Below are 25093 nucleotides of genomic sequence, written 5' to 3' on the forward strand. Positions count from 1 at the left end.
ATCGGTACCATCAGTGCAAATTGGCTCATGTCACAGAGTCTGAGTGACTGTAGACGCACAGGCTGAGCTGCTCTCCAGTAGCAAGTCAGGATCGCAACTGCTAATTTATACACACGCCCAGAAAACACTGTCTGGACAACCATGACACACCTGTGTTTATTCAAATACTCCCCGTTATGACCCCCAGTGTCTTCCTGTCCCTCCCTTTGCAACTCATTTCTTGTTGCGACCGCCACTGCATTTCACTCTCTCGTGTGGCTCAGATGTGTGCACAGTAAGTAAACATTGACTGATTTGCGAACTGTAGCCGCTTTGCGACGGCATCGGAATCAGGCCCAATATGCATCACATCGGCAGATCCCCACACAAATTACTCTTAGACAGCAAAGAGCCAGAGTTTTATTTTGTTTTATTTTTCTATATATTTTTTTGTTGCATGAATTGGAATGATGTAATAATTGCCCTGGTTCATGTATGTCACAGTTTCTTGATGACATGAAACCTCAGGGGGTGCTGGTCTTCATGTTGAGTGCCGGAGCATCAGATGGACTTCCTGGTTTCAGCTGCGGGAGGTGGAAAGGCCTCAGATTTGAAGCAGCTGCAACTGGTCCTGGTGGCTTGCTCACATTCCTCAGCTGGATAAGTGGCAAAGAAGTGATGGTCTTTGGGCAGGCTGAATGTGTTGTTTCCCCTGACATTGCCCAGCCACAGGCACCCAGGTCAGAATGACATTACAATCCATGTGAGTCAATGGGAGGGGAATTGCCGTACTGAGATGCATGTTGAGGTCAGCTGTGATCATGTGGTAAAGCTCTATGAAAGGCCAGAAGAAATATGGCAGACTGGAGGAAGTGTTGGTACTTGCCTTAGGTGTAGCTGAGGGGAGTTACCAAATAAATGGGTAACAAAGGGTTTACTCCCCACAGTTACACCTAAGGTAAGTACCAACACTTCCTCCAGTCTACCAGCCTCTCCTAGAGTCAAGAAAATTACCACATGATCACAGCTGCCCTCAACATCCACCTCAGTACGACAATACCCCCCCATTGATATTTTATTTTTATTTTTTGATGCTGGTTTTTTTTTTGATGGTTTTTTGTTTTGATGGTTTTTTTTTTTTAAATCAACCTCTCATAGGCGTTGTCATTGCTCCATGAGTTGACCCATGAGAGGTGTGGAGTCTTGGTCCTATAAAGAGAAGAGAAACCTTCTAAGTGACAAAGCTATAGGTACTTATGGACAGAATGCAAGCAGTGTAGAAGGCCATAAATATGGACATTATGAGGGAAAGACAATGGGAAAATGCTGTAGTTACTAGAGTGGAGGAAGGGCGGGAGGGAGCATCTATGAAGATGAAGTTGGAGATGTAGGGAGCAGTGGAGCTGGAGGGGACCTTGTACCTGAGGTGAGGGTTTGAGGAGTATTCTGTAGGGGAAGGAGAGCAGGTATAAGGCAGACTGGATGGGCCATATGCTTCTTATCTGCCATCAAATTCTGTGTTTCTAAGGCTTGGCAGTGGGGGAGTAGACAGATGTGGAGCAGTGAGAAAAGAAGATTGAAGGGGAGTGAGATGGGAGTGAGGGAGGCCTGTAAGGAGTTATTGGATAATAGTTATACTGGCATTCTGCAGCTACGAAAGTCACTTACTTATTTCTCTTTTTCTCCATCTTTTTCAGTCTGCGATGGTACTGTGTTACAGGAAGGAAAATACATTTTAGGAGGAATATAGAATGTAATTACCATTACAAGCTACTTAATAAATGTTACAGGTTTATTACATTTCATTCAGAAGATATCAAGATGGCCATAAAGGTTACAGGTGACCGTCAGCAGACTAGGGTGGGCAAAGGTGGGGGTGTCAGTGTAATGGGAACAATATTCCATCATTACATACACTAGTACAGGTTGAGTATCCCATATCCAAATATTCCGAAATACGGACTTTTTTGAGTGAGAGTGAGATAGTGAAACCTTTGTTTTTTTGATGGCTCAATGTACACAAACTTTGTTTAATACACAAAGTTATTAAAAATATTGTATTAAATGACTTCAGGCTGTGTGTATAAGGTGTATATGAAACATAAATGAATTGTGTGAATGTATACACACTTTGTTTAATGCACAAAGTTATAAAAAATATTGGATAAAATGACCTTCAGGCTGTGTGTATAAGGTGTATATGTAACATAAATGCATTCTGTGCTTAGATTTAGGTCCCATCACCATGATATCTCATTATGGTATGCAATTATTCCAAAATACGGAAAAATCCCATATCCAAAATACCTCTGGTCCCAAGCATTTTGGATAAGGGATACTCAACCTGTATATTAGACACAGTGATCGCTGGGGCGAGGGTTCCCTCTCCCCAACACTTTCCCTGGCCCCCTCTCTCTGCACCCCATGGTCCCGACTCCTTTCCCTCTGTTCCCCGCTGCATATATCCTCCTCAGGACAGGTCATAGCTGATTATATATAGATTTCTCTCCACCACAGAGCAAGGATAGATATGGACTAAAAGTAACAGTGAAAGTGCATAATAATGTAAGACAGCGTTTCCCAGGAGCATGTGATGCGGGAGGACAGGTTATCAGTCTCTATGCCTTCCGCACACTGCAGCAATTACTGTTGGGGTAACTTTGGTGATGTAAAAATATAGAGGTGAAACATTATTTAACACAGTTTCCACCACCAAATATTAATAACTGTTAGAATCCTGGAATTATGACAGCAGATAAGAACCACTTGGCCCATCTAGTCTGCCCTAATTACATGTATATACACACACTAGGGTTCATTTTCGGTAGGAGCCAATTATCCTACCAGTATATTTTTGGATTTTGTGAGGAAACAAGAGTTCCCTGAGGAAGCCCACAAGCACGGAGAGAATATACAAACTCCACACAGTTAGGGTTATGGTGGGAATTGAACCCATGGCCTGAATGCTGTGAGGAAGCAATGCTAACCATTACACCATCCGTACTGCCCGACTGTTGTATACCAGAGCCATACAGCTCAGTCTCCCCCACATTCCCTAGACTGATGTACAGATGTATTATTATTCACTTACTTGGACTCTCCTGATGCTGTCTTCAACTTCGTCAAATGCCAGGACAACGCCTGTAAATAAAATGCAAAGCAACAGTCACACTAGTGTCTTGGATTCTGTAGCTGCCGCTGATGGGCACTGTGGCTGGTAGACTGTTTCTATATACTCTACTACACTGTATATTACACACTATGGGTAAAATGTAATTAGCCGCTGAATTCAGCTTAAAATGAATGGGCACAAATGTTTTTTCTATATAATTAGCTGCACAAATATAGCCACGTTTACTCTCCATAGGACATAATGCGGCCTTTTCTATGCAGCCCCTGAGCAGCTGTAACGTTTGGGAAATCCCTATTTTAAGGTATAAATGTCAGGACTTGGTTCAGGACCCCTGGGACACTCCCACTAATGATTATTTAGGCAATTAATTTTTAAATAGCTTAATATGGCCAATCATGACATGTTATTTTTGGGATGATATTCTGCAGAATAATGGGTTAATTAGCTGGCATATAGGGGTGTTGTATTGTTGGGATTGGTGCTTTAGGTTTGCAGGTGGGAGTTACAGGTGTTATTAACAATTGGCAAAAATGACAGAAAAATCTACTTCCAGGCATTTTTATGCCCGATCTTTATCTTTATCGCATTAATTTGCTGAAAAACACCGGCTTCCTATTCATTTTTATTGTTATTAAATAATGAGAAAATCAGCCATTTGACACCTTATAAGAGCCCCAATTACTTTGCTATCTAGTGTTAGTTTGCACATTTTGGGGGGTACAGGCTGATTTCCCCATGTTTCCCCCTCTAAACATCATAGAAAATGAGTGCGCTCACAATTAGGTAGTGTGATGAGCAGGAGCAACGCAACATACATATATATCATTTCACAGCTGTATCTACTTACTGATGTAAAAGCGGGCCATGCTTTGGGCACAGACCTGGATAATATCCATCTTTGCTGCCATTTTTCTGAAGCTGTAGAGTGCAAATACAAAAAATTATTAGTAACCTATATAATATATATACATATTAATAAATGTGGCGGAGAAATGCAAAGTAGTAACAGGGACAGGTCATCCGCCATTATTACCTAGGTGTCAATGTGTGAAGCTGTATGTACTTGTCTAACCCACCCCACCTACAGCGCAGTATGGTTTTACCCACCCCACCTATAGCGCAGTATGGTTTTACCCACCCCACCTACAGCGCAGTATGGTTTTACCCACCCCACCTACAGCGCAGCATGGTTTTACCCACCCCACCTACGGCGCAGTATAGTTTACCCTCCCCACCTATAGCGCAGTATGGTTTTACCCACCCCACCTACAGCGCAGCATGGTTTTACCCACTCCACCTACAATGTCACATAATGTAATCAGTGACATAAAGAGATTTGCTTTGCCGCTATTATTTATTATTGAATACGTGTTTATTCTGATAATTATTACTCTGGTATTAGTTTCTGCATAGTTGTACTATATAAAGCCAAGGAAATCTCACTTACCAAGACACGTCTGATGTTCTGGATGGTCAGGGGTGCAGTGACCTGCTGCAGCCTGGGAGCAGTAGTAAGTACGGAATGTGTAACTATGACATCACATTTCACTAATAACAGTGTCCAGGCCATGGCATATAAAGGGTGTAACTGTATCTACATAACATCACTCTGTAATACGTTCTCCATGATTTGTGCGATAAAGGATATTGGTTCAAATAAAATAAACTACAATACGAGGGTAAAGCCGTCCTAATAGTGACCAAGAGTCCGCTGAAGAGCGGCTATTACACCTGCGTTACCGGACTATTGTGGGTCATTTTATAACCAATATCCATCCGTAGCTTCTTTGTTAAACTCTTTGTTTTATACTTTGTGAGTTTTTATTGAATTCAACATATAAACCAAACCTCCTGTCATTCCTATAGGACAACAGGGACACTTAAAATTTATGGTGAGATGTACTAAGCCTTGAAAAGGGATGAAGTGGAGAGAGATAAAGTACTGACCAATCAGCTCCTAACTGCCATGTTACAGGCTGTGTTTGAAAAATGACAAGAGCTGATTGGTTGGTACTTATCTCTTTCAACTTTATCACGTTTCATGGCTTAGTACATCTGCTCACCATGGCCCTAACTGTGTGGAGATTGTAAATTCTCCCCGGGTGCTCCGGTTTCCTCCCACAATCCAAAAATATACTAGTAGGTTAATTGGCTCCCAACTAAAATTAACCCTAGCGTGTATGTGTGTACGTGTACATGTGGTAGGGAATATAGGCCCAGAGTTATCAAGCCTCGGAGAGTGATAAATAGCACGGTGATAAAGTACCAACCAATCAGCTTCTAACTGTCATTTTTTAAAAACACCGCCTGTAACATGGCAGTTAGTAGCTGGAATGGTCTGGACAGTATAAATGGAAAAAAGCATAGTCTACATTAATGGTACAACTAAGCCCCTTACATTGTGTGAGACTATACGTACCACAGTATAACATACAGTGTGTTACAGTACATACCATAGTATAACATACAGTGTGTTACAGTACATACCGCAGTATAACATACAATGTGTTACAGTACATACCATAGTATAACATACAGTGTGCTACAGTACATACCATAGTATAACATACAGTGTGTTACAGTACATACCGCAGTATAACATACAGTGTGTTACAGTACATACCATAGTATAACATACAGTGTGTTACAGTTACATACCATAGTATAACATACAGTGTGTTACAGTACATACCATAGTATAACATACAGTGTTACAGTACATACCACAGTATAACATACAGTGTGTTACAGTACATACCGCAGTATAACATACAGTGTGTTACAGCACATACCGCAGTATAACATACAGTGTGTTACAGCATACACCGCAGTATAACATACAGTGTGTTACAGTACATACCATAGTATAACATACAGTGTGTTACAGTACATACCATAGTATAACATAGTGTGTTACAGTACATACCGCAGTATAACATACAGTGTGTTACAGTACATACCGCAGTATAACATACAGCGTGTTACAGTACATACCACAGTATAACATACAGTGTGTTACAGTACATACAGCAGCATAGCACACAGTGTGTTACAGTACATACCACAGTATAACATACAGTGTGTTACAGTACATACCATAGTATAACATAGTGTGTTACAGTACATACCGCAGTATAACATACAGTGTGTTACAGTACATACCGCAGTATAACATACAGTGTGTTACAGTACATACCATAGTATAACATACAGTGTGTTACAGTACATACAGCAGCATAGCACACAGTGTGTTACAGTACATACCACAGTATAATGTAGTGTTACAGTACATATCACTGTATAAATCAGCCGGAAAATTTTCTATCTGCAGAAAATAATATTCTATCCAACTATTATCTGCGTTATATACAATATTACGTATATTCTATACAGCCATTGGCGTTTCTACCATGGGTGCAATCATGTGTGCGGTGCACATGGGTCTCTGGGTCCAGGGGGCACACACTGCACCCGTGCTATGTTAATACTTACCTTTCCAGAGTCCCACGACAGCGCTGAAGCCACAGCAGCTGCAGAAAAAAATCAGTCCCAAAATGGGCACCGCACATGCGCACTAGGAAATTAGTCTCTGGACAACGGCAGGTGCCATGTTTCTGGAGACTTGTGCATGCGCTGTAGACTCCAGCACAGTGCTGGAGCCCACGGCGCTGTGTAGAGGAGGGGGGCCCACCTGGAGTCTACCCACGGTCCCCCTCCTCTCTTCAAACGCCCCTGTATACAGCATGTGATTGTGCATACAATACTAAGAGTTACTTAATGTTAATCTATGTATCATACTGTATCTACTAACATCTATATACAGTAGCTGAATATACATTGTCCTGGGATGTAAATCTTTTACTTTCTCATTTATTATGACATCCTTATCACAGATCCAAACTGCTGGGATCTATCATCCATTCACAGGTGATGACGCAGGAGTCTACTGTGGGATAGATAATGTGAGAGCATTGGCTGTTGTGCCCTCCTGGGGATACATAGTACCCCTTGTGGGGCAATGCCCTGTAGATGCCATTGTGCTGCAGTGCATCGGGATGAAGGGCTCAGTATTTCCTTCTGCAATGATATCAGAGCTGCTCTGCTGATTGCCGACCCTTTCTCAGATACGGATGTTGCACTTTGATCAGGCATTTGTGTGACTGCTCAGCTTGTTATACTGTACATGAAACATACCTACCAACTTTGATGAGGGAGAAAACGGGACCCCTGCGCGGTGAAGCCGCGAGTGACCCGAAAAGGGGTGTGGCTTAATGTGGGAGGGGTGTGACCTCTGTCGAGTGGGCGTGGTCGAGCCTCACGGATCCATTTTTTTCCATTTTGGGGACGTGCCCAGCGCTCCCCGAGCAGCTGGGCAGCCCACTAGCATTGAATAGATGCCGTGCGGGGTGTGCACGACATCTATTCAGTGATCACCAGTGGGTGATCAAAGCCTCCCCCAACTGCCCCCCCCGCCCACGGGACACTGCGACCCGCGGGAGGGACAGCGGGATAGTGTCTGAATAGCGGGACTGTCCCGCTAAAATCGGGACAGTTGGGAGGTATGCATGAAAGGCACATGGTACATTTTTTAAATATTGTGTGTGTGTGTGTGTGTGGGGGGGAATCTAAACATTTGCAGAAAAGGCGCAGATGTACAGACCTGGCTTCCATACAAGGACATGGGTGGTCATTCCGAGTTGTTCGCTCATTATTTTTCTTTCGCAACGGAGCGATTAGTCGCTAATGCGCATGCGCAATGTCCGCAGTGCGACTGCGCCAAATAAATTTGCTATGCCGTTAGGTATTTTACTCACGGAATTGCGAGGTTTTTTCTTCGTTCTGGTGATCGTAATGTGATTGACAGGAAGTGGGTGTTTCTGGGCGGAAACAGGACGTTTTATGGGTGTGTGCGAAAAAACGCTACCGTTTCTGGGAAAAACGCTGGAGTGGCTGGAGAAACGGAGGAGTGTCTGGGTGAACGCTGGGTGTGTTTGTGACGTCAAACCAGGAACGACAAGCACTGAACTGATCGCAGATGCCGAGTAAGTCTCGAGCTACTCAGAAACTGCTAAGAAGTGTCTATTCGCAATTCTGCTAATCTTTCGTTCGCAATTTTGATAAGCTAAGATTCACTCCCAGTAGGCGGCGGCTTAGCGTGTGCAAAGCTGCTAAAAGCAGCTTGCGAGCGAACAACTCGGAATGAGGGCCATGATGATTAAACATACACTAGTCTAGCCAACACTAGGCGAGAATCTGCATCTACATTTTGCTACAGCCCTCTTGCTATGATAGCAATCCTGGCATGTATTATAGTGCATCTCAAGTTAATGGATATTGTTTCCTCGGTTATATTTGTAAAAGTCACACCTGCACCGCGTGGAACAATGTATGCAAAGAATTGTCCTAGTACATGATACAGGTTTACATAAAGTATTACACCAAAAGAAGGCCTTCAGTCAGATCATGTAGAACTTCAGTTTACTACTTATAAGAAAATCAGGATAATGACAAGGTTAATGTATCCCAGATGTAACCGCCATGTCTCCTTGGCTCACTGCCCCCTAGAGGTTTGAGGGATTCTCTGCTCAGTGTGCTGTTGGAATGGTAAAGCTGGCTGGGAGGCCGCTGTGGCTTCCTATGGCTTTATCGACATGTGCGGTGCATTCATTTCAGGTCCTGGAGAGGAGACTCTTACTAGAAGGGGTGAGGTGTTTTAGGAACTGCAAGGATCGGACATGGAGACCACGCAGTTTTACCTGCTCAGGGGAAGAGGGTTGATCTTTTAAAAAATGAAACTAAAAAAACATTTTGCCCAGGCATCTTGTTTAAAGAAGATCAGCTAGTTAGCGCCAAGTGTTACCAGTGTCCTGTTACATGACAACTTTTTGGACCATATTAACCGTTTGGGGCATATTTATTAAACTGAAATTGCTGGAAATCCACTAAAAATCTATAAACCTCACACGTCAGATGCATCCACGCGCCACTCAAGCACACTTATCTTATAAAATAAAGACACAACAACTGTAATTGGCGTGAAAGGGGTCAGCTTTTATTTTCTGACTGAGAGGAAGGCCTATTAAATACTAAAACTAAAATGGAGACTCCCCTCTCTAACTAAGGTGGCGGGGAGAAGAACGGTTAATCATGATAAACGTAATATGGGTGATCAACATTATAATACAGAAAAAACAAGCAATAAAAACATATGTGTGAGGGAGCCTTCTGCCCCAGATGTTCCGGGATCGGCCTCCTGCCTCCATCCCGGACATTGAAAATCAAAAATCCAAGGACAGGGGTCGACCTTCTGCCACTACCCCTGCCCACCAACAGTTGTAGGGACGGAGGTACGCTCCGCCCCTACGGGGTAAAAAATTGGGTCATCGGCCCCGCCATCCACATATGTTTATACTAATTATATGGACCCACTTGGTAAAGTGATGCCCGTAAACTAATTATAAAACTATAAAATTTACCTAAAAGTACACCCAAACTTACTAACCTTGAACTCATAATTAAAATTAAGTAACCGTTCAGAAACCGGCCACAAAAGCCGACACAATGAACCCATCAGTAAAACAAAACCAAGTCCCCAGGGCGGGAGGGCGGGTCACGAGAAGAGCTGGAAAAGAGGCAGGAAGTACCAGGTCAGCAGCCTATATGCATGACAGGCCAGCCCCTATCCACAATCCAGCCAATCAGCCTCCCGGACCTTCTCTCTACATTCCTCCCACCACAAAAACATTAACCCCCTTCCAAGCCAAGGTGATGCATCGAGCGGCGCTCCGCAAGCCCAGACGGTGCGTTTATGTTGCTCGGTCACATTATATTCCCTACGCAGTCTTAAACCTCACACGTCAGATGCATCCATGCGCCACTCAAGCACACTTATCTTATAAAATAAAGACACAACAACTGTAATTGGCGTGAAAGGGGTCAGCTTTTATTTTCTGACTGAGAGGAAGGCCTATTAAATACTAAAACTAAAATGCAGACTTCCCTCTCTAACTAAGGTGGCGGGGAGAAGAACGGTTAAACATGATAAACGTAATATGGGTGATCAACATTATAATACAGAAAAAACAAGCAATAAAAACATTATGTGTGAGGGAGCCTTCTGCCCCAGATGTTCCGGGATCGGCCTCCTGCCTCCATCCCAGACATTGAAAATCAAAAATCCAAGGACAGGGGTCGACCTTCTGCCACTACCCCTGCCCACCAATAGTTGTAGGGACGGAGGTACGCTCCGCCCCTACGGGGTAAAAAATTGGGTCATCGGCCCCGCCATCCACATATGCTTATACCAATTATATGGACCCACTTGGTAAAGTGATGCCCGTAAACTAATTATAAAACTATAAAATTTACCTAAAAGTACGCCCAAACTTACTAACCTTGAACTCATAATTAAAATTAAGTAACCGTTCAGAAACCGGCCAACTGCCAGGTTACCAACCTGCCACCGAACTCAAAAACCCAAAAGGCAGAAAAACTAACTAAAGGGACCTAAAAAGCAGAACAAAACTAACTACAGAGACCTAAAAAGCAGAACACAAACTAACGCAACGAAACTCAAATCGACCATCAAAAGAGAAAAACTACCTAAGGGGACCGAAGAACGTGAATAATATCCTCCAAGAAGATCAGCATGCCAGCCGGCAACAAATGCACTCCGTCAGACCAGTACTATGTCGGATCATGGAAGGAGATACCACCATGCGGCACGACCAGCCCGCCGTGCTGGAGGACAGCACGACCGACAACCGAATTGACCCGCCTCCGAACTAGGTCAATCGCCCCGGGGTTAAAGGCTCCACGCCAAGACCGCCGAGGGACGATGTCTGACCAGAGGATCAGGCAAAACGGCCAGTCAGCCATAAGTTCCAACAGCTGACGTCTGAACTCGAGGCGAATGTCAAGCCCTGTGCGGCGCACCAGATCATTGCCACCCAGATGCAAGACCAGAAACAGCGGGTACCCAAATTGGCCAACTGCCGCCCGAAGCCAGTCCCGCAGGCCGTCCCAGCGGAGGTCTCTACGCCCCAACCAGCGCACAGCCCGCAGCTCCGGAAACCGGGTTGTGTCGCAGGCCAGAGCCGACAAAGACAGCCAGTAGATGTATGAATGGCCGACAAACCATATAAAGTGCGGATCTAACCGCCGTCCTGCAAAAGAAGGGTGTGACGAAGGTTAATAAACGAAATAAAGATAGTATTTGTAAATGGGCAACCTAACTGCGTCCCTAACGGGGATGGGAGGGGGGATGGGCCACCCAATTTGACTTGAGGCAAAAACAGAAAACTTAGTTAGCCGGCAAAAGCCGTAATTAAAACCAACGATAAAACAAAAATTCCTCAAGGCCCCCGCAATTGCAAAGTGCAACTGCGACAAGCGGCTAGTCCTCAAATGGGCGCACTGGGAGGAAAAGGCCTGATATAGCGTCTGAATGCACCAGACCTCCACCTACCCAGTGCCCGGACTTCGACTTCGGACCAACCCGCCGCAGCGGCTGAAGTAGCGCCGATGCGGAAAGAGTGAGTCCCATAGTCGGCCGGAGGTAGACCCAGGTACAAAAGACAACGTCCCAAAACCGACCGGAATTGATATCTGGTCAACGGGGAACCGTCACTATGGACGAGCCACCCGGTGGGCGTTGGAGGCCGAAGGGACGAATAAGCCTGGGTCGCGGCAACTGGACAAATGCCCCGTGCACGAGCCCGACTAATTCGAACCCACTGCCTCCTGCTGACTACGTCAGTCTTGGAGGGCTGAATCCTACACTACAAACCGTCGGGGCGTATGACGACGTGGGCCACCAGCATGGGCGAGGCAGAAGTCCGAGAGACGGACACCAGCTCACCCACCCTGAATGCACCGTGGAAGGCCATCGTAAAGGCCACCATGAAGAGGCGAACTTCGCATCCTGAGGAGCAAATACTCCGTAGGGATCCCGAAATCCGCCTCAGCAAAGCACCCGTGATCGGCTGGCAAGTATCCGGGAGGGGTGGGGTTGCCCGAGCCCAACCTTTCAACACCCGCCGGAGGAAAAAGGACTCCGTAAAATCCGCTTCCCCCGAAGCTGCAGAAAGTATGATATACCCGCCAGAATCCTGCTAACAGATGCCCGTGAAATCCCGTCGTAGTACAACATCCAGATGTATTCTAAGAGTAAATCGTGAGAGGTCTTAGCACTCTGGCCTCTCTCCAGGAGGAAGCGACTCCACCGCTCCCAGGCGGCCCGATAGGCCGCAAAAGTTGCAGGGGCCAATGACCTTTGGGCTAACTCCTCCAATCTGGGTGGATGACCTGCCACACATAAGCAGGACATGATTCCCCTTGGATTAGCGCTGCAGGAGCCAAGCGCCTAAACCGCTGCCAATCGCCGCGAGACAGGGCAGCCGCAATTTCGTTACGCACGCCAGGGACATGCTGGGCTCGCAACGTAATGTTGTTCACCAAACATAACAAGACTATCTGCGCAATGACCCGCAGGACCGGCAAGGACGTTGTTTTTGGCGGTTTATGGCAAAAATCACGCCCAAATTGTTGCACCAGAAGATGACATGTTTGTTACGCAGGGCATCGAACCACAATTCCAGAGCGACTAAGAAAGTGATGCAGGCGTCTAACCCCCACTGTAGCCCGTTCCAATTTTCTACAGAAAACCCTGCCCATGGGGATGACCTTGCAAGCAAGCACGGATCTATACCATCTCTCTGCCATTTGGAGACGAACGGACATCACCGACAGCCCTAACCCGCCTTAAACCGCCACAGTTATTTCCATCTCTTTCATCCCAGCCTAAGGATTACCCAGCTGCGCTGTCGGAGGAGCACCCAGACAGCGCAGCACAGAACGGCTTGTGGATTGGAAACGGCGGAGGTCCGGTGAACATCCGGCCGGCCGGACGGCTACTGCATTCACTGGCACGGGTGAGATTGCTACGAGTGAGACGGGGTTTATTTATCAATACATTATCCCGTCATTATAGCCACCCACACCAATGGCCTTATTAGGCTAGGGGCTATTTGAGCCATTCGGGACTGTGTATTAGTATTTTTATTTATTCATAACAATCATCGTATTACGGGACTGTAACATTACGGCATTGGCTGCCCACACTTACGGCCGCATAAAGCTAGGTGCCTTTATCGAGACTTTCAAATAGCATTGGTCAAAGGGACGGGACTGGCTTCTATCCATTTGCTCCAACATTTAACATTTACATCAGCAGCCGTACGAGGTTAGGAGCTAATGAGCCACACAAGACTTTTGGATACATATATAACGGATAATTATTACTAGTTTAGATCGTTATTGGAAGAATTTTGATTCCTTATTGTTTATTCAATTCCATGATATCTTACAGGCAATACATCTTCCATTTATTTACTCTATTGATCTTGGATAAATTTTTATTTGTGCACAATATAATAAGTATTAATTAAGGCTGGCCAGCCAATGTGGACTTCTTAGTCTATTCATTAATATTTTTTCTTTGCATCATTGTGATCTAAATATGTATCCTAAGTGATACAGTATTACCTGTTTTAGGAACCATTTATTCTTCAGGATTTTATACATTTGTATCTATTATTGGTCTTTTGGAATACTAACCATATATGAGAAATTAGTTAGATGGTTATATATTTCATGATTGTGTTGTTTTCTTCATTTTAATATTATTTTCAATATCTTATTGTGGTCACTCTAAGGATTATATTTATAATTAATTTATTTGGTATTAACTACAATTAAATAAATATTTAATAAAAATAAAAAATAAATCCAAATATTATTTTTTGGCTCTTCCTTTTGCGCACGTTTTGGTTCTTTTTTCTTGTTAATGCTATTTTTGGGGGTTGACAGCTTCCCCATTTTTCCACACTGTGCAGCACCAGGAAGTTCACCGAGGTTGTAAGTCACGGGCGCCTCTCTTTCTTTTCTCGCAATAAGAATTGAGCCTGCTTTAGAGTGAGCTTGCCCGCAGCCAGCGCATATAGGATACTGTTGTGTAAACGCAACACCTTGTCCGCAGGGAGCCTACATAGACCACCGACCGTATCAATCTGAATCCCGAGGTAAACCAAGGAGGCGGAGGGAGCCTCCGTCTTTTCTGGTGCCACCGGAACCCCGAAGTGTGCGAAGAGGGCCAGTGCCACCTGCAGCAAGTTGACGCAGCGATCCAAGTCTGATGGGCCGATAAAAGGAAAATCGTCCAAGTAGTGCGAAATTTCCCATTCACCCGTCGCCTGCTCGAGACACCAGTGGAGGAAAGAACTGAATCTCACGGAGTAGGCGCAAGAGATAGAACAGCCCATAGGGAGGCACCGGTCGATGAAATAGCCATCGTCTAGCTTAAAACCCATAAACCGAAAGGCGGATGGGTGCAGCGGAAGGAGGCGGAACGCTGATTGGATGTCCAATTTACACATAACTGCCCCCAGGCCAAAGGACCGGATGGTGTCTATAGCCGAATCAAAGGATAGGTAAACAATCCTAGACTGATCATAAGGGATGGCATCATTAACCGATGACCCCAGAGGACAGGAAAGATGTTGAATAAGCCGAGATTTTCCCACGGTCTTTCTGGGCACAATGCCTACGGGGGACAAGACCAAATCTGGTAAGGGGGGTTCCCGGAAAGGGCCTATCATTCTTCCTAACGCCACCTCAGCCTCCACCTTCTGGCGGAGCACGTCCGGAAACTCCCGAGCCGAGCGCAGGTTCGTACCCGCCCCGGGACCCACCCGGCCATGTATCGGCAAGGGGAAGCCCGACGCGAAACCCGAGTGTAAGAATTGGGCGTCCGCCGGCCGCGGGTACCGTCGCAGCCAGGGAATGAGTGCCCGAAGTCTAATTGGGGTGGGGGCTGTGGCCAACGCCAGAGGCCACGGGAGCGCGGCTCTGCCGGGTCTGTGGTCCGAAAGCCCCTCCGGTCCCTGGACTGGGACAGTCCTTAATCCCGTGGCCCCCGCCACATCTGATACAGGAGTGACGAAAACGACACCGGCCGCCTAAGGGCATTATTAAAAGCAAAGCATTTGCCATGCCCCGCGCGCCCTGAACCGCCGCGAAAGCCGGCAGAATAAGAGGCAGATCGTTTTGCCCAACGTCTCGCCGTGCCGCCTTCCTCAGTGCCGGCCGAACCCTGAGTCAGTTCCGAGCACAATTCCCCATCTTTTTTACCGAAGCTATAGATCTGCCGCCCGTGTTGTTTCCGCCGAAAATCCTCATCATAACGACGCCAGGCCGACCCTTTGTACTTATGGTACAGCACGTGTATGAGGAATTGATATCACACAATGTTCATGTGTTCGTCCGGGCGGGTCTCTAGGTAACATGCGGCAAAGATCAACATGCATCGAAACCCAATTCGGGTAGGAGCGCAAAGCGTCCTCGCTGCCCTGGCCCTTTTTCTTAGCTGAAAGTAAGGCTTTTCGATCGTCACTAGTAAGAGCAAAAATATATACATATTGGCCCTTACGGATCCGGTCCCGGACCCGGGGCCTGAGTCCACGTTGCATAGCCGTATTAGCGCAGTGCACGGTGTCCGATTCCACCAAGACTTGGGAGGCGGACGAGGTTGAATACCGACGCTCGCGCCGTCTGCGACGCTTAACCTTGTGCAAGCCGCCATCGGAGGAGGACAGACCCTCTGAGGATGTTGAGGCAAGGGAAGAGCCCGTGCCCCGATGCCTGCGGCTGCGCCTGCTGCGCTTTCTGGAAACCCTACGCGCACTGCTGCCTACGCTAGAGGAGCTGGAGTGAGTACCTGCTCCCAAGCCACTACGGGGTCAAACCGCACTCCCCCTGGACCAGTCGGGGTCCGATGAAGACTCACCTGCACGAGAGGGAACACTGTCCGTCCCAACAGCCACCGGACGACTCGAGGATGCACCGACTGACTCCATTCCGGACCCGACTTCCGCGGCTGGGGAGACAAAAGAGACATTGTTCCCCAGCTCCCCCACCGGACCCGCAGCCACCGGGAGCGGGGCAGGCGGGGGAACCGTCGCGCCAGAGGACAGAAGCGGGGTAAGAGATTGCGCAATGCTATCCGCCAAAGAAGCAGCGGGCCGCCCAAGTCCCCCGGGTACGGAGGATAACAAGGGCGCCACCACCGACACAACAGCGGCACAAATGGCGGACAGAACGGTGGCGTCCACCAAGGGTGCAGCCGCAGGAAGATCAGAGCCGCCACACGAGTCGTGCGCCCCACGGGAGGTTCGTAAACCTCCCGTCGGGAGCAAGGACCCGGATGGTCACTCACTATCGGGTATCACGGTACAGCCGTCCCGCTGCGATAAACCTCGCGCAAACCGCCAGCGCCGCGACCTCCTCCTATCCCGAGCATTGGCCTCAGGATGAGAAACCGGAGCGTCGTCACTACTGGAAGGAGGCAGCGCGACGTCGGAATGAGAGCCGTCCGCAGTGGCGTCAGGAGACGACTGGACGCGGTGAGGGGCAGAACGGTCGCCATCCACCGGCGCACGTCGCCCCCTGATGGGGTGGGTGACCCCGGTAGGAGCCGCATGGGCGGCGACAGCAGCGCCATTCGCCATGGGAGTCAACTCGGAAGGGGCAGGCGCTCTGGGGCCATCCACGGCAGGAGAGACCAGGTGGGCCGGACGCAGAACGCCCTCGCCTGACCGGCCCTGCCCTATCCACAACCGGCAAAGGGGGATACACAGCAGCAGAGCGGGGGCCTGTCGGGGGAGGGCGCAGGCCGGACCTGACCGGCCGAAGGGGAGAGCCTACCAGAGGGGTTAGGCCTCATCTGGGCCCCCCAGCTGGCAGGGTGAACAGCGGCACGCGCGCGCTGCCTAGACTGGACGTCCCGGGCCCCACGTGATCGGAGCAGCCGCGGGTAGCTACACAGGACACCGTCCCTGGCAAGCCGCCGCATACGTCCTCTATCCCCCTGCGCTCCGTCCCCCGCCGCGGCTAGCAGCGGGGACGGAGAGCGCAAGCGCGGGGGAGCACGAGCGGTCGGCCGAGCCCGGCCACGCGCGCCTCATGTCTCCTGCATGGCAGCTGCAGCAGGCATTCCCCGGGCCGGCTGGACATCAGAGGCGTCCAGGAGCCGGGCGGGGAGGCCAGCGGTGCGGCTGGGTCAGATTCTGGCGGCCATAGGGGGTTCAGTACACACAGGAAAGGCACAAAGGCAGGAAGGATAAATAAAGTAGAGGAGTAGAGGGGATATAGAAGGGAAAGGAACAGAGGAGAGAGTAAATAAGTGTAAAGGGATTTATAGAGAAGTATGAGAGAGAAGAAGGATATATGAATATATATGTAAATTGAATAGTACTTTCAGCCTCACGAGAAGTGCTGGAAAAGAGGCAGGAAGTACCAGGTCAGCAGCCTATATGCATGGCAGGCCAGCCCCTATCCACAATCCAGCCAATCAGCCTCCTGGACCTTCTCTCTACGTTCCTCCCACCACATAAACATTAACCCCTTCCGAGCCAAGGTGATGCATTGAGCGGCGCTCCGCAAGCCCAGTGGTGCGTTTATGTTGCTCGGTCACATTATATACCCTACGCAGTCTTTTTCACCGCAACATCTAAGGATCCCCAGAATCCCCCCAATATCTGCCGCAGTCCCTCTTTTTCCGGCCACAAGGAAGCCTCCATGGCTGCTATGCTGTCGGATTTACTGCGTTCCGCTCTGCGCAAGATCTGCGTCTCTCATCCACACTCATCACTCACTCCCATTCACAATTGTAGGACTATCTTAGGGCTGCATCCAGTCTGTAGAATGCCCTCCCACACACAATAAGACTTTCCTCTAGTCTCTAAACCTTCAAGCATTCCCTGACAACCCACCTCTTCAGGCAAGCCTATGAAATGCCAGATCCACCCACATAACCTTCATAAACTTTCCTATCCAATTACATCCCCACTGTAGAGTCCACACATATCCTCACTTTCCCGTTCTCCTGTCCCCAGGCCAACATTGCTGTGCGACCATATCATACAGCCCACCAAGATCCTCCGCAACCAGGCAGGATCATTATGCAATAGGTAGCACCTGTCATTGTGTATCAATGCTTATTTCCCTATAGATTGTAGGCTTGCGAGCAGAACCTTCCTCTATGACTGTTATTACCCAGTTTTGTTCTATCACTGTTCCAGTTGTAAAGAGTAATGGAATATGCTGCAATATAAAATGTTAATAAATAAATAATATATAAATTAACCAATAGTAGCCTACGGGATATTCTAATGTGGATTTTACCGGAGAGAGATCCCTTTCCCTCTGCCCCAATGACACATAAGCAAACCAATGACTCCACATGCTCATACCCCAAGGTGGACCTAAGCCAGGAAACAGTGTGACAGTGCAAAGTATCCCTCCTGCCATTTTCTCTGATCCACCGCTGCATCGGATCATCTGCGTGACCCCCCGCTTATCCAGGATGCCAGGTGTAAATGCACTGCGGAGGCCAGTATGTCTGCATTGGAAGACACAGACACCGGCCTCTGCATGCCTACAAAACGTGGCTGACACATCCCTTTTTGACAAACGCTCACCATCGCTGTCCCCAAACGGCCACAGCCTTTCAATCAGGCGCTCCAGGGCACTGCAAGCGAAGTTCCAGAATAAGATCTCACACCATCAGAAATGTACGGAAACGTCGGGTGTGCCGACACCTCCAAATTAGGGTCTTAATTCAGATCTGATCGCAGCAGCATATTTGTTAGCTAATGGGCAAAACCATGTGCAGTGCAGGGGGGGCAGATATAACATGTGCAGAGAGAGTTAGATTTGGGTGGGGTGTGTTCAAACTGAAATCTAAATTGCAGTGTAAAGATAAAGCAGACAGTATTTACCCTGCACAGAATCAAAATAACCCACCCAAAGCTAACTCTAACTCGACACCCTTAGCGGATCACAGCTGTTTCCTGACTTCTCTGCGCTGACCATTGCAAAACAGAGATCGTTGGCCCCTATCACGACAGCCTTACGAGTACCGGAGATCCCATATCGTTAGGGGTTTTCGGTAAAGTTAATTATCTCCAATAAGCTCTTTATATATATATAATGTCCTTCTTAAGCGCTAGAGTCAAGCTGCTGTTGGACTGGGACATTTCTGTTAAGTTTTCCTCTGGGCCTTAGAAACAACCTTCACCTCACACGGAATGGTCACTGCCTGAGAAGCTTCTCCTATGATCCTGGATGGTTACTAGGTTCTGACTATTATGCGCAGAGTTTTCTCCTTAGGCTTAACAGCGCCTTAGCAGTGTCCTTCCTTCTGGTTACATGAGTTGATGTGATGGTCATTTGTTCTGTTAGAGTATTGTTTTGTTTCTCCATATTGCATATGTCTTCTTTAATGTATTGTGTACTAATTATCAGATGTATGCTGTAGTTACTTGTGCATACAGTCAGGGGTGTATCTACCCATTGTCACAACTGAGGGCCTGAGCTGACGGGAGGCAGCCTCAGTTGTAGGGGCTGAGATGTACCGGAACCTGGGAGGTTGTATCAGACCCCTGGACATGTAAGTAACATGAATAATAACTGCCCGAAGGCGTGACCACGACAACTTGGATAAAAGTCAATGATGTTTATTATGACAACTCCGCAACACAGCAGCAGTAAAAGAAAACATAAAAGTCAGCAAAGAATAAATACAGTTCCTGGGTACTACAGGATGGCAGGAGCCACAGGGCACTGGTAGTGTGAGATAGTTCTTATGATCTTCTAGATGGAAAGTCCTTACCAGGCCCGACTGTAGCAATGGAGATAACCCAGGATTGTGCCAGCTGGTGTTCCAGGAAAAGCTGGGTTGCTGAAGATAAAACAGCTGCTGTGGATACTGGCTGGAACCAGACTGTTGTTAGCACGGAGTGGATACTGGCTGGAACCAGTTAAATAATAAATGAACTTGGGAGCGATGAAATATGAACTGAAATGTAGAACTTGAGAGCGGAGAAATAATAATACCGGTGGAGAGTGGTAAAGTGTAGAAAGGACACCGGCCCTTTAAGGGAAGCTGTACTCTGCTGGAAGCTGAGCTGGAAGCAGGTAATGTTGTAGCTGGAAACAGATGAATCCACAATGGATTGGAGAGTCAGGCTACACCGCAGGTGGAATGCTGGTGCGGGTCTCTATGGTGGAAGTCTTGAGACAGGAGCTGGAACCTGGAAGACAATCACAGGAGAGAGACAAACAGGAACTAGGTTTGACAACCAAAGCACTGACGCCTTCCTTGCTCAGGCACAGTGTATTTATACCTGCAGCAAGGAAGGGATTGGCTAGGCAATTATGCAGATTATCAATACTGAGAACAGATTGGTGGAAATGATCAGCTGACAGAATCCAAGATGGCTGCGCCCATGCAGACACTTGGAGGGAAGTTTGGTTTGTAATCCATGTGGTAATGAAAACAGTAATGGCGGCGCCGGCCACCGGAGACAGGAGGCGCCAGGCTGACAGATGCACATCCAACCACGCGGACACAGCGGAGGCCGCGGCTGACGTAATCGCCACTCAGACACTCTGCATGCAGAAGTTCAGGGACGGCGGCGGAGGCCGCGGGAGACGCCATGCCAGGTGTAATATGGCGTTTACTGTGACAGCGTCCCAGAGTGACAGGAAAGGATACAGGAATGTACACATCAGGATAACAGATGGGATCCGGTCCTGGAGCGCTGAGCCAGCCTTAGGAGGCATCTGATGGGTAAGAAATGGCGTCCAGATACCCGGATCGTGACACCCATTGGCCAGGATGGCACTCGCCAGGGGCGCCAGGCAAGGAGGAGGCGCCGCCTGGCTGTGCCACCCGCGGCCAAAGGGTAGAGAAGTAGTACTGTCAGACTGTACCTGGGGAGAGTCTGTTACTGCTGGAGCGGCACCGGTATCCGGCAGCACGGCATTTGTAATCAGACTCAAAATAAACTAAAGCTCCCAGCAGCCCTTGTTGCTGGGTGCTCCCGGCAGCAAAGGCTGCTGGGAACTGTAGTTTATATTGAGTCTGATTACAAGTGCGGTGCTGCCGGACACTAGTCTGATCACTAGTGCAGTGCGGTGCTGCCGGACACTAATCTGATCACTAGTGCAGTGCGGTGCTGCCGGACACTAGTCTGATCAACACTGCAGTGCGGTGCTGCCGGACACTAGTCTGATTACTAGTGCAGTGCGGTGCTGCCGGACACTAGTCTGATCACTAGTGCAGTGCGGTGCTGACGGACACTGGCGCCGCGCCGGCAGTAACAGTCTCTCACCAGGTACACAGCAATTATTATACAGCACAGTGCTATAGATCTATTTGTTGTTGAAGATAATAAAATAGTGTCAGTGTTTGGGAGAAGGGACTGTAGTACCTGGAAAACGACACGATTTTCATGCATGTTAGATGTAAGTAAGTAGTAAGTAAGAGAAAACTTTAACTTGTTGAGTGTAATAAAGAAAATACACATCTTACCTATTTCAAGCCCAGGTTCAAGGAAATGTATATCAGTTAATTGCATAATTGATCATTTTATATCGGAAGTGATGGCACCCTGATGTTTTTTCTAACAGGAAGCACTTCTATCATCCAACTAATGGTGTTTGGTTAATGGCTGGGTCCATTTGAGGCTCATCTCCCAGCATCTCATTAGCATTTCATTTGGGATGCAGTCAAGATGCCGGCGTTTGGCATCCCGGCGGTCGGAAAGCTGACGCCAGCATCCCGAAACTGCTCGGAATGCTGATGCTGGCATCCCAACATAGATTGCGATGCAGAATGCCAAAATCCAGACCGAGTTGGTGCCAAAGTCACCACTGGCAAGCCGCATGGAAGGGTAAAGGTTTAGGCTGTGAGGGTGGGAGCGTTAGGCGGCAGGGAGGGAGATTAGCAAGGGTGGATTAGGGTTAGGCACCACTGAAGATGCTGGGGGCGGGGGGGGGGGGGGCTAGTTTAGGGTCAGGCGGTGGGAAATGTGTATTAGGGTTAGGGGGGAGGGATGGTGTAACGTGAATACCAGACACTACTGTGAAGTATAGTGTGAATAAGGGACACTACTGTGTGACATAATTTGAATTGGAAGTACTATTGTGTCCACGCCCTTCACACACAAGACCATGCCTCATTTCCAATACTCACACCTTATTTCAAATGTGTGTAGGGGGCACCAACCCCTTACTTTGCCAGGGGCGCTCGGACCCCTAGATACACCCCTGGCCATCAGTAACTTTTTAGAAATTACCAGTTTCTTATCGGGGGAACCCACGCTTTTTCACACTTCATTCACTCATTTGATGGGGGAACAAAACACTGCCTGCTTTTTCTCCCCAAACATAAAACCCTTTTTTTTTGGTACTTGGGTTAATGTCAGAAATGTGTAACACATTTTTTATTGCCGGGATCATGTAACGGATGTTCCTAGTGGATTGTGTATATGTCTCAACCTCGTCGACACTGGAGTCAGACTCCGTGTCGACATCTGTGTCTGCCATCCGAGGGAGCGGGCGTTTTTGAGCCCCTGATGGCCTTTGAGACGCCTGGGCAGGCGCGGGCTGAGAAGCCGGCTGTCCCACAGCTGTTACGTCATCCAGCCTTTTATGTAAGGAGTTGACACTGTCGGTTAATAATACCTTCCACCTATCCATCCACTCTGCTGTCGGCCCCACAGGGGGCGACATCACATTTATCGGCATCTGCTCTGCCATCACATAAGCCTCCTCATTAAACGTGTCGACACAGCCATACCGACACACCGCACACACACAGGGAATGCTCTGACTGAGGACAGGACCCCACACAGCCCTTTGGGGAGACAGAGAGAGAGTATGCCAGCACACACTAGAGCGCTATATAATTTAGGGATTAACACTATATTGTGAATTTTCCCCAATAGCTGCTTGTATATACAATATTGCGCCTAAATTTAGTGCCCCCCCTCTCTTTTTAACCCTTTGAGCCTGCAAACTACAGGGGAGAGCCTGGGGAGCTGTCTTCCAGTTGCACTGTGAAGAGAAAATGGCGCCAGTGTGCTGAGGGAGACGGCTCCGCCCCTTTTTCGGCGGACTTTTCTCCCGCTTTTTTATGGATTCTGGCAGGGGTAATTACCACATATATAGCCTCTGGGGCTATATATTGTGATTATTTTGCCAGCCAAGGTGTTTTTATTGCTGCTCAGGGCGCCCCCCCCCCCCAGCGCCCTGCACCCTCAGTGACCGGAGTGTGAAGTGTGTATGAGGAGCAATGGCGCACAGCTGCAGTGCTGTGCGCTACCTTGGTGAAGACTGAAGTCTTCTGCCGCCGATTTTCCGGACCATCTTCATGCTTCTGGCTCTGTAAGGGGGACGGCGGCGCGGCTCCGGGAACGAACACCAAGGACGGGTCCTGCGGTCGATCCCTCTGGAGCTAATGGTGTCCTGTAGCCTAAGAAGCCCAAGCTAGCTGCAAGCAGGTAGGTTCGCTTCTTCTCCCCTTAGTCCCTCGTTGCAGTGAGCCTGTTGCCAGCAGGTCTCACTGTAAAATAAAAAACCTAACATATACTTTCTTTCTAGGAGCTCAGGAGAGCCCCTAGTGTGCATCCAGCTCGGCCGGGCACAGAAATCTAACTGAGGTCTGGAGGAGGGTCATAGTGGGAGGAGCCAGTGCACACCAGATAGTACCTAATCTTTCTTTTAGAGTGCCCAGTCTCCTGCGGAGCCCGTCTATTCCCCATGGTCCTTACGGAGTTCCCAGCATCCACTAGGACGTCAGAGAAATACAGATCTAAAACCAAAAACAAAAAAACCTGCAAGGGCGGTATTGGCAAAACCAATACAGATCCAAAACATGAAGTAGATCCAGATCCAAAACCAAAACCCAAGATTTGGGCCAGCGCACGTCCCTACATATGACAGGTGATCATTTGCAGATACCTACTCTATGGTGGTCATTCCGAGTTGTTCGCTCGTTGACGATTTTCGCTATGCTGTGATTTGCTGCTAAATGCGCATGCGCATGGTACGCAGCGCGCATGCACTAAGGGGGTCATTCCGAGTTGTTCGCTCGCAAGCTGCTTTTAGCAGCTTTGCACACGCTAAGCCGCCGCCTACTGGGAGTGAATCTTAGCTTATCAAAATTGCGACCGAAAGATTCGCAATATTGCGAAAAGACTTCTCTGTGCAGTTTCTGAGTAGCTCGAGACTTACTCTTCCAGTTCAGTGATTGTCGTTCCTGGTTTGACGTCACAAACACACCCAGCGTTCACCCAGACACTCCCCCGTTTCTTCAGACAATCCCGCGTTTTTCCCAGAAACGGCAGCGTTTTTTCGCACACACCCATAAAACGGCCAGTTTCCGCCCAGAAACACCCACTTCCTGTCAATCACATTACGATCACCAGAACGAAGAAAAAACCTCGTAATGCCGTGAGTAAAATTCCTAACTGCATAGCAAATTTACTTGGCGCAGTCGCACTGCGGACATTGCGCATGCGCATTCGCGACTAATCGCTCCGTTGCGAGAAAAAAATACCGAGCGAACAACTCGGAATGACCCCCTAAGTTATTTAACTAAAAACTTAGCAGTTTTGCTGGTGTTCGTACGACGCTTTTCAGTCGCACTGCTGATTGGTGAGTGATTGACAGGAAAGGGGCGTTTCTGGGAGGTAACTGAGCGTTTTCCGGGAGTGTGCTAAAAAACGCAGGCGTGTCAGGGAAAAACGCGGGAGTGTCTGGAGAAACAGGGGAGTGGCTGGCCGAACGCAGGGCGTGTTTGTGACGTCAAACCAGGAACTAAACGGACTGAGCTGATCGCAATCTAGGAGTAGGTCTGGAGCTACTCAGAAACTGCAAAGAATTATTTAGTAGCAATTCTGCTAATCTTTCGTTCGCTATTCTGCTAAGCTAAGATACACTCCCAGGGGGCGGCAGCCTAACGTGTGCAATGCTGCTAAAAGCAGCTAGCGAGCGTACAACTCGGAATGAGGGCCAATATTAAGTTTTCACACTGATTATATGCATCTTAACATACTACTTTGGTTCTTTTTATAT

The 25093-nt window shown here is 48.1% G+C and overlaps 1 long non-coding RNA gene across 3 annotated transcripts in view; it reads right to left on the minus strand.

The window, feature by feature from the left end:
* Positions 1–392: 392 nt before the first annotated feature.
* LOC134935474 (uncharacterized) overlaps positions 393–25093 on the minus strand; it is a 64666-nt gene continuing 39965 nt past the window's right edge. For 2 of the 3 annotated variants that reach the window (XR_010180166.1, XR_010180168.1), the window contains exons 2-5: positions 3960–4030; positions 3071–3120; positions 1648–1688; positions 393–1188 (exon numbers count right to left, since the gene is read on the minus strand). This is a non-coding gene — a long non-coding RNA (uncharacterized LOC134935474). Of the gene's footprint in view, positions 1189–1647; positions 1689–3070; positions 3121–3959; positions 4031–4559; positions 4606–25093 lie in introns of those variants that run through there. The other variant, XR_010180167.1, reaches the window with a different exon arrangement.

Source organism: Pseudophryne corroboree, chromosome 6, assembly GCF_028390025.1.
Source record: "Pseudophryne corroboree isolate aPseCor3 chromosome 6, aPseCor3.hap2, whole genome shotgun sequence".
Lineage (NCBI taxonomy): Eukaryota > Metazoa > Chordata > Amphibia > Anura > Myobatrachidae > Pseudophryne > Pseudophryne corroboree.